This window comes from Camellia sinensis, chromosome 14 (genome assembly GCF_055761805.1).
Source record: "Camellia sinensis isolate YWXY chromosome 14, ASM5576180v1, whole genome shotgun sequence".
NCBI classification, from domain to species: domain Eukaryota; kingdom Viridiplantae; phylum Streptophyta; class Magnoliopsida; order Ericales; family Theaceae; genus Camellia; species Camellia sinensis.
The window spans coordinates 9,891,857-9,901,754 of NC_138974.1; positions in this window are offsets into that span (position 1 = coordinate 9,891,857).

Consider the following 9,898-nt stretch of genomic DNA (forward strand, 5'->3'; position numbering starts at 1 on the left):
TCCACCATGCACAAGAAATCAGTGCAATCGGGGAGGAGCACCTCTGGCTTGGGTAGGTGGGTGGGGGTAATATAGATGCTAGGATCGTAAAATGCGACCCCAGTCTGGATAAAGTTAATTCTTTTGGGAGGAGGAGCTTGGTTATGTGATGGGAGAGGGTTGGTGGTGACATTGGGTTTATCAGGAGGTGCGATCACTTGTTTGTCAATAAGATCTTGGATCTCATGACGCAATCTGTAACAACGGTCGGTGTCATGACCGTGTTGTTGGTGGTATGCACAGTATTTTGACGGGTCGTAAGAGGGTGGGAGTGGATTCGGTAATGGCTTTGGTTCCAGGGGTTTTAAATGATTCTTTCTGATTAGTATTCCCAGAACTTTGGTCAGAGGCATATATAGTGGGGTAAAGGTTCTTTGGCCTCGTGGTTGGAATCGGTTGTTGGCTTGTGTGTTGCTTCCGGACGCGCCGGAAAAGGGTGTGGCGGTTATGGGCCTTAGAGGGGGAGGGGGAGTGGTGGCGACCATACCAACTTCCGAGGCCCTCGTATTTGCAGCGCCGCTCGGGCCCGCATTGTTGTTACGGTTAAACGTCCTCCTCGGTTGTTCTCTATCATGGTCAAACAGACCTTGTTTCATTGCGTCTTCGATTTGCACCCCCATATCATGTAAATCTGCGAAAGTAGGAAAGGGGACTACAATCATTCTCAGCATTAGTTTTGGGTGAAGATTGCGCACAATCATCCGGATTTGATCTTTGTCCGTGGGCCTTAAAGTCATTGTTGATGCCTTTGCCCTCCATCGGATCACAAAGTCCGAGAAAGATTCCTTAGGCTCTTGCCTTGTCGTTTCAAGATCGCGGGTTGTGATCTCGATCTGGGTGTTGTATGAATATTGTATGACAAAGGCCTCAGCCATTTCGTCCCAATTCTTCTTCACTTCATCTTGTAATCTTGCGTACCAATGGGAGGCCACACCCGATAGCGTTCGGCCGAATAGTGAGAGCTTCTGTGGTCGTGTAAGGCCCATTGGCCGCAAGACATCCGCAAACAGTCGGATATGGACCATGGGGTCGCCGGTCCCGTCAAAACGGTCGATTTGTGGCATTTTGAACCTATCGGGGAGTGTTACGGCCTCCTCGGTATATCCATCTCCGATATCCGGCATAGCCTTGACCCCTTGGGACTTCTTAAAGAGCTTCTCCAGTTTGCTCAATTTCAGAGCTGTGTGATCAACTTCGACCTCGAATGGAGAGTCCGGGTGATTGGATGTATGGACCTTGGATAGTTGTGGTGGAAGCGGGGGCGGAGCCGGCCCCGTTGGAAGACTCGTGTCCTCTTGTAAAATTTGGACAGTTGGTACAGTATTCTGGGTATTCGGAGGAATATTCTGAACAACAGGTGCCTGCTCAGGTATTGGGGCTCCTGCCGGAGGAGGGATTTGTTGTGAAGGAGACGCTGTATTCTGTTGTTGCAGTCTGGCAATCAGCTCAGCCTGCTGGGCCATGACCGTGGCCTGCTGTTTGGAGAATTCCGCTTGACGGACGGCATCATCGTGCATTTGCTTCATACTCTCCTGCATCTGGCGCATCAAAGCCTCCATCCCTGATGTATTCGGTTGATCCATCTGTCTAACCGGTATGTCTATTTCTACAGCAGTAATTGAGACCTCAGTCCTGTAGTCTTCTGATAAAGTAACCCACTGTTCTGACAACCTCTGTTCTGACGTACTGCGCCTTTTTGGCTTCCTTTTGGTAACAGGGGGTAGAGAATGGAACACTGGCTGTCCGTCGATTAGATCCTCAGATCGGTGGAGTCGACGACCTCGTGTCCAAGGTGCTTGGGGAATGCCTGTTGGGTTGGAAGTAATCGTGCTAAAACTGACCTCGCAAAAGATAAATAAAGCGAAAAGGAAATAAATAAACAGATAAACGGACAGCATAACAGCTTAAAATAAAATGCATGACACGCAGTCGGGCATAATCAACACACAGTCAATAAGCTGAAATACACACTGGCCTCAAACACTGATTATTATCCCTGTATCACTGTTCCCTGAAACAGAATCTGATATCCGCAGATAACTCGTTCGCAAATACTGGCTGATGCCCGCAGGCCTGATACCCATAATACTGAACTGATGCCCGCAGGCCTAATTGTTGAAACTCATGTACTAAACTGATGCCCGCAGGCCTGATACTTGTACTCATATACTGATCTGATGCCCGCAGGCCTGATACTGACAATACTGAACTGATGCCCGCAGGCTTGATACCCAAACTCATATACTGATACATGCATTCCTGTAGAGACGCACTCTAAAGCACAAAACAGATAAGTGAGAGCCAAAACACCCCTATGTTGGGGTAGGGTTTCCCTGTCCTATTGTGTCAGGAGCTAGGGTTTCACTACGCACGCAGCGGTTTCAAACAACCTATAAACGGGTAAGCAACCTGTCCTAATTTGGAATGGTCACTATGGATCCGAATATGCACTAGGTCGAATGGTCAAAAGGGGGTGCCCCGGTAAAACCGGGGTTTGTGTTCCCATACTGGCAGAGCCCACAACCGGTCAGCCTTATGGTCATGCCTTGACAAGACAAGCCTCCGGCAAACCGTTCAGGAATAGCAGATGGCAAACACGGTGTCCTTGGCGCACCAATGCAAATGCAATGCAAAGAATCACACAAGTGTAGTCAAAAAACAGATATCATGAGTTCGAGTCAAGTTCTCTAAATCCCCAGCGGAGTCGCCAGAAACTGTAACAAGCCCGCAGGGGACCTCGCTACAGCTCGGACTCGACTTTGTAGTCACGGTTCCTAATCTGAACCAAAGAGTCCAGATCCGGCAAATCGTTTTGAGAAACAGATTTTTGAAAAAGTAGTGCCAAACATGGACTGCTTTGCCAGATACAGAGTCGCCACCTAAATATTTTATTTTGGGAAATTTAGGAAACCCTAACTCGGTGCCAAAAGGCCACGTGTCCGTCATCAGCAAAGTTGCCTCGGCTCGGGAACTTGGGTACGATTGGGGAAGGTCACTTCGTGAGCACCCCCGCTCGCCCGGTCATAGACCGGCCTCTACTAACCATGATATCAATTTTTGAAAACTTTGTGTGTCCTTATTCCGGTTTATTAGTCTAGGTTACTAGGTGATGCGCACAGCATACAAATATAGACCGGGTCGCCTGAATTGGAACGAAACATTTCATGTTTGTTTTTTGAAAATGGTTTGCTACCCGCAAGTAGGCTTTAGAACATTTGATGATTTATTCCAATTTAAGTAACCCAACCTTCACCCACAGGCATTCATGCAGTTATATCAGATAAGCACATAGCCTCATGGTAAACATGCTATTCATGGCAGTCACTCACACGCGTGCAAAGATGCTAAAGCATAAAGCTTACCGAGTACTCCAAGCCAAAATAGCAACTCATTAGAAATCATGCATGAATCCTAAGTATACAGAAATGTCTAATGCAACACATGCAAAAATGCAACTATAGCAGGCTCGGCTATTCTATGATGGCATATGAAATGTTACAATTATCATGTATTCAACTTTAAAATTAAGAGTACAATGCAGTTAGTATGATGCGCCGAGCCCGGTGCATGCAATACAGATGAATGAATGCAAACATGCTGTCATACTGTATGCTAATTTAAACATGCCCTAATCTAACCATCATAAGCGGATAAATAAAAGGGAAGAAAGACGTGGGGTTGGAAGACATACAACACACACACGCACACTTATTACAGTTGTGCCCTCGCGCAGAGAGTCCGAATAAATAATACAGTCCCAATATTACAGTCCCGAATAAAAGAATATTACAGTCCAAAATATTACAAAATTCTAATTAATTAAAGAATTGACTAAGAAAGCAAATAAAACTGGCGTGCAGGCCAGGGACTGCCTTGCTTCTGATGGATGATGCATGTCCGGATTGTCTTGCGCGGAAATCCACCGGAATGCCCTAATTAGCCTCTGTTTACACCTGTTATTGAAATGCGTGCCAAGCCCCAAAAGTTTGCTGATTCCTGATTTTGCTGCAACAGAGAGCAGGAAAGGGGCATAGCAATGTATTTGCACAGATATATGCATGTCTCGACCCTCGTGCCACCAATCACGCATACCGAGGCATGATGGCCGAGGAGTCGAAATGCACAACTCAATATAGGATGAATGCACATGAAACTACAGCTAAAACCTAACTCCATCATGGATAATCCGGAGTGTCGGTGACTGGGGAATTGAGACACATTCCGTCACTCGGAGTACGAAATGTACCTCGTTTCCCGTGCCCGGGCTAACTCTTATTCCGGACACAATGCAATATGCATGGTATGCATGAAATGCAACTGAGATATAATCTTAACATATTCGATGCTATGAAAATGAGATGCCTCGAAGTGCGTGCACACGGGCACACAAACCGAGAAAATGATATGTGTCTCGAAATGCGTGCACGCGGGCACGCAAACAGAGGCGATGATATGAGTCTCGAAACGCGTGCACGCGGGCACGCAAACCGAGGTGATGATATGTGTCTCGAAATGCGTGCACGCGGGCATGCAAACCAAGAAAATGATATGAGTCTCGAAATGCGTGCACGCGGGCACGCAAATCGAGGCGATGATATGTGTCTCGAAATGCGTGCACGCGGGCACGCAAACCAAGAAAATGATAAAATGTGATGAAATGACATGGAAAAATGACAAATGGGCTTATACCAACATAAGTGAGCCTCAGCCACACTCACATAGGATGCCGATGGCAGAAAATGAAGTGCCTTGAAATGCGTGCACACGGGCACGCAAACCGAGGCGATGCAAAAACGATGCGAATGACATGGAAAATGACAAATGGACTTATACTAACATGAGTGAGCCTCAGCCGCACTCACATAAGATGCCGATGGCAGAAAATGAAGTGCCTCGAAATGCGTGCACACTGGCACGCAAACCGAGGCAATGCATACGTAATGCAAATGACATGGAAAATGAAGTATGGACTTATACAAACATGAGAGAGCCTCAGCCGCACTCACATAAGATGCCGATGGCAGAAAATGAAGTGCCTCGAAATGCGTGCACACTGGCACGCAAACCGAGGCGATGCTAAAATGTGATGAAATATGGCAAAAATGATATGCAAGCATACTAATGGAATTTCAGCACTAAAATATGGGGGAAAACAGTCCCGAAATGAAGCGAAATGACATGAAATGCAAGGAAATGTCCCGAAATGCAACATTAGGCACCCGAAATGGCCTATAGCTATGCCAAACATGCACAATATGGACATGCAATGCAAAGACAGAAGCTAGACAGTCCCAAAAGATGCACCTTCACAGTTATAAACATGGCCAAACAGCAAGTATAGGTAGGGGAAAAATAGCATGCAAGGATGGGGGCCAAAAGAGGGGTAATGAAGCAAGTGGTATAAGCAAAACTCAAACTGAAAAATTTCCTTCTACAACACTGAAGATGGACCAAAAATGTGAACATTTACAGTATATGGCAGACCTCAAATCAGTATAAAAACATGCTAAAAATGTGATGCAAAACAAGGCTCAAAAGGTGCTATAACATGAAGTGTGCAAAATAATCACCAAACAGCCAAAGACCCTTAACAAAACATGTAGAATAGACCAAAATAAGCACTTTTCTAGAACTGTAAAATGGCCAAAAACAAAAGCATGGTAGGCTAACTAAACATACAAGAATGGGGAATAAAAGAGGGATATAAAGGGAGGTGCAACATGGAAATCCCAAATGGTGTTGAACCCTTCTTCAATGTTGAAGAGGGGCTCAAAATAAGCCTCATATCAGTTTACAACATGCTCGAAAGTAAATTTCTCATGGGCCAAAAATAGCATGCAAAATCATGACATACAAGAGGATCATTGAAGCAAGTGTATTATGGAGGGCTCAAACAGGGTTGAGCCCTTAATGAGAAGTGAAGATGAGCTCAAAAGATGGCCCTTTTCAGTTAGGGCCGGAGCTTGAAACCAAAAATAAGTGAGGCTTAGAAATAGATCAAGAGAAAGGGTCAAAAGGGTAAAAGTGTTACTTACCCTTGAAGATTCAAACTTTTGTTGCTTTTTGGATGGATTTGCAGCTTCTTTAGCCTTCAAGAATCCTTCCTTGTTGCTGGAAATGAGATGGTGGTGGTAGAGCTTGGTGGTGTAGAAGGAATAATGGTTAGGGACTTGGGTTTTTTCAAGAGTTGAGAAGGAAGAAGATGGAGTTGGCTATGGAAGCTTGAAGGAAAGTTTTTCTAACCCTTGCAAAGGAGGCCACCAGCTGGTTATAAGGGTTCAAAAAGGGGTGTAATGGATGGCCACCAACTTTTAGTGGCCTCCCAAGTGTGTAGATCACAGATATGTGGTTGAAAGTTGGCAACACTAGCTCCAAGGTACTCAACATTAGCCCGGAAGTGCGAAAAAACGGGCGCCGGGAGGCTCCGGAAGAGAAATAACTGGTTGCTGCAACAATTGCTGGCCTCCCACCCTTCAGTGACCTTCCCTGTGATAAAACAGAGGTACCTGCCAAAAATGAACGAAAACCGTTGTAAAACGAACGTTCCGGGGCCAAAACACGCAGTTCGGGGTCCCGAAAATGGGCTGTTAAGCACCGAAAATGGTATTCGACCTCGAAGTGGGTTTCTTAGCCCCCAGTGTCCCTCAAAAGGGATGAAATAAGATGTATGCCAAAAGTCAGAGCAATAGGAGATGGTTAAGCGGTCCCGAACCGAGGCACACGGCCTGACGGCTCCGAAAACCGGAAACCGAACTCCGAAATGGGAAAAATGGCCTACGGCCACCAAATGTAGCCTACGGACATTGAGAGATGGTCTACGGGACCTCTCCCTTCCCTCAGGAAAAGAAACAGAGAAAACCGAGTCTGGTTCACAAACCGAGATAAGGCACAGAAGAGGGTTCGGAAGTCCGGAGGCAGGGCTCACGGCCGTGACTCTGAAACTTCTGAACAAGCACATTATGCAATATCACCAAGTGCTCAACTGGTGACGTCTGAGTCTCAAGGTCGGTCAAAAATGGGGTGTCTACACCATTGCAAAGCAAGCAACCATAATTTCCATGGCTTCCTACAAAAAAAAAAAAAAAAAAAATTCTCTTTAGTGAGGGTAAAAATCTAAAGTTGAAAAAAAGAAAATTTCTTGAGTAAGAGAGCAAAACAAAGGGAATCAATAAGAAACCAAACACTTATATGTTTCTTTTTCTGCATCATTTTCTGAAATTATGATTACTGACTTTATGCTAATTTTGATACATTTCATCCAAATTCAATTATCTCTTCCTAAGTACAATACGGTGACTGATAATTTGCTACTTTGACAATCTTTGGGATGGTAAAATTCTAAATGTGATGTATGCAAACTTAAAGGGGTTTATAGGTATTGGAAGATTGGAACAACTAAGCCTATTCAAATTCTATACATAACTACAAAACAAAATGATTCATGAATAGGATCAAAACATACTCTACTTGAGCGAGACTCAAATCATTTGTGCTCCACAGCTTTGCTACCCTACACATGCCCAAAGAGAACTAGTCCTACTCAAATCACTAACAAAACCTGCATAGAGAATGAAATTCATTAAAAATTAAACAAGCTGACATCATTTAAGAATAAATAAATAATTCAATTTCCAAGCTAATTCAATTTCCAAGCCAATAGTTGATACTTTTTTTTTTTTTTTTGATTAGTAAACTAGAATCTTCATTGATGGAGAAAACATGCATTACATATGAGATTACATCAATAAAAAAGGGGAAAAAAAAGAAATAAAGAAACAAATCACAATGTTGGTGAGAAGCCAACACTAATTGAACAAAGCAAAGAAACAGTAGCAACAACAACAAACATTAGCAGCAGCAGCAAAGAAAGTAGAACATCACAATATATTAGCAGCAGCAGCCAGCAACATACATTAGCAGCAGCAAACATACATTACATCAATACAGTAGCTTCCACACTTCTTCTATATCCGACAGCAGCAGCCGCCACACCCAACAAACACACCACACCCATTATTCAAACCAACAGCAGAGGAACAAAGTAGAACTACACTTGATGTAGAACTTCAACAAAGCATAGGAACAAAATAGCCACACAACCCACCAGGCCTTCAACAACCTAATCTATATAACATCACACAAGCGTTCAACAACCACCCAAAGCCGAGAGTTACCTAGAAAAGACAAGGACAAGACCTTTAAAAACAAGTGAGACAAACTACCAAAACTTGATTGGCTCCATGTTAGTTACAAAATATGCCTGCAAAACCAACATGATATTGTAAATTTGTCAATTAAAGCCCTTCAAATTTAGAAAATGTCATTACCCAACTTATGGGTAAATTACATAACAAAGCTTGACTATGCCATGTTCTTTTTTATTATTAATAAATTGCTCTACTTAACTATTATCTACCTGCCACTAATTTATGAGTTTCTTGGGTTCTTAATCCATAATTTCAACATTGAATGACATTGGTCCCTTTAGGTATCAATTCCCATAATAAGACACATTGCCTCTGCCTTTTTTTTTTTTAACAAAACATTGCCTCTACTTTAGAACACCATTTCAAAAAACAGCAACAAGTCATATGATGGTTCCAGCAACTAAGTTTTCCAAAAGCATACTATGTTTTCCAAAAGCTATCAGACATCAAACATTTATAACAAGTGCAATATCAAGTTCTCATTTTTGTTTCACATTACCGTAATAGTCTATATTCCAATTACCATTATGCCAGAAAGAGGAAGAAAATTTACCTTCGGTCCCTTCACAGTGAAGTAATCACCTTCACCCTAAGGCCCCGTTTGTTTCCAGAGATAGAATGGAGGGGATTAATAGTGAGGAGATTGTTAGTGAGGGGATTAATAGTGAGGGATTGATAGTGAGGAATTGTTAAATTATTTTTATATAAAATAATAAAACAAATAAAAAAAATAAAAAATTAAACATTATATTTTAAAAAAAATCCTAATATAAAAAAAATAAAAAAAAATTCTAATCCCCTCACTATTTTTCTAATACCATCTCTACCTCCTCCTTACCAATCCCCCTTCCTCCTCCTTACTAATGCCAAGAGATTACTAATTCCCTCCCTATCTCTCAAAACAAACACCCCATTCTCAATCCCCTCCTCACTACCAAACCCAATCCCCTCCCTATAACCCCAAACAAACGGGGGCCCAAAATGGTAGCACATCCTTCCTTGTGGATACGTCTAATTAATATCAAGATTCAAAAACCCAAAAGCAATCTAAAAGGAATGAAAACTAGATAAAACTAAATCAAAAGTAGTAAATAAACTAGTGGAACATTTTAGAGATCATATACCTTTATAACAAGTTCAAAGTAACCAACAAGTTCACCTTGACTATCATTTCCTATATTCGAGAAAACAATGAAGAAGACCCTAATTTTAAAACCAAAAGAAGAATCGAAGAACAGAGAAGGATCGAAAAATAGAGAAGAATACCCTAATTTTTGAGTTCCTTAATCAAAATCCTTATTTTTCAACGGAAATCCCCAAATCAAAACCCTACTTTGAATCTTCAAACCCGATTTAAGAGTGACAAAATCTTAATTTTTGGGTTCCTCAATCAAAAGCCTAATTTTCAATAGAAATTCACAAATCAAAACCCTAGTTTGAATCTACAAACTTGGTTTAAGGGTGACAAAACCCCAATTTTTGAGTTTCTCAATCAAAACCTTATTTGTTCAATAGAAATTCAAACCTACTTTTAAGAGTGACAAAATCTTAATTTTTGGGTTCCTCAATCAAAATCCTAATTTTTCAAAAGAAAATTCACAAATCAAAACCCTAGTTTGAATATGCAAACCTGGTTTAAGGGTGATAGAACC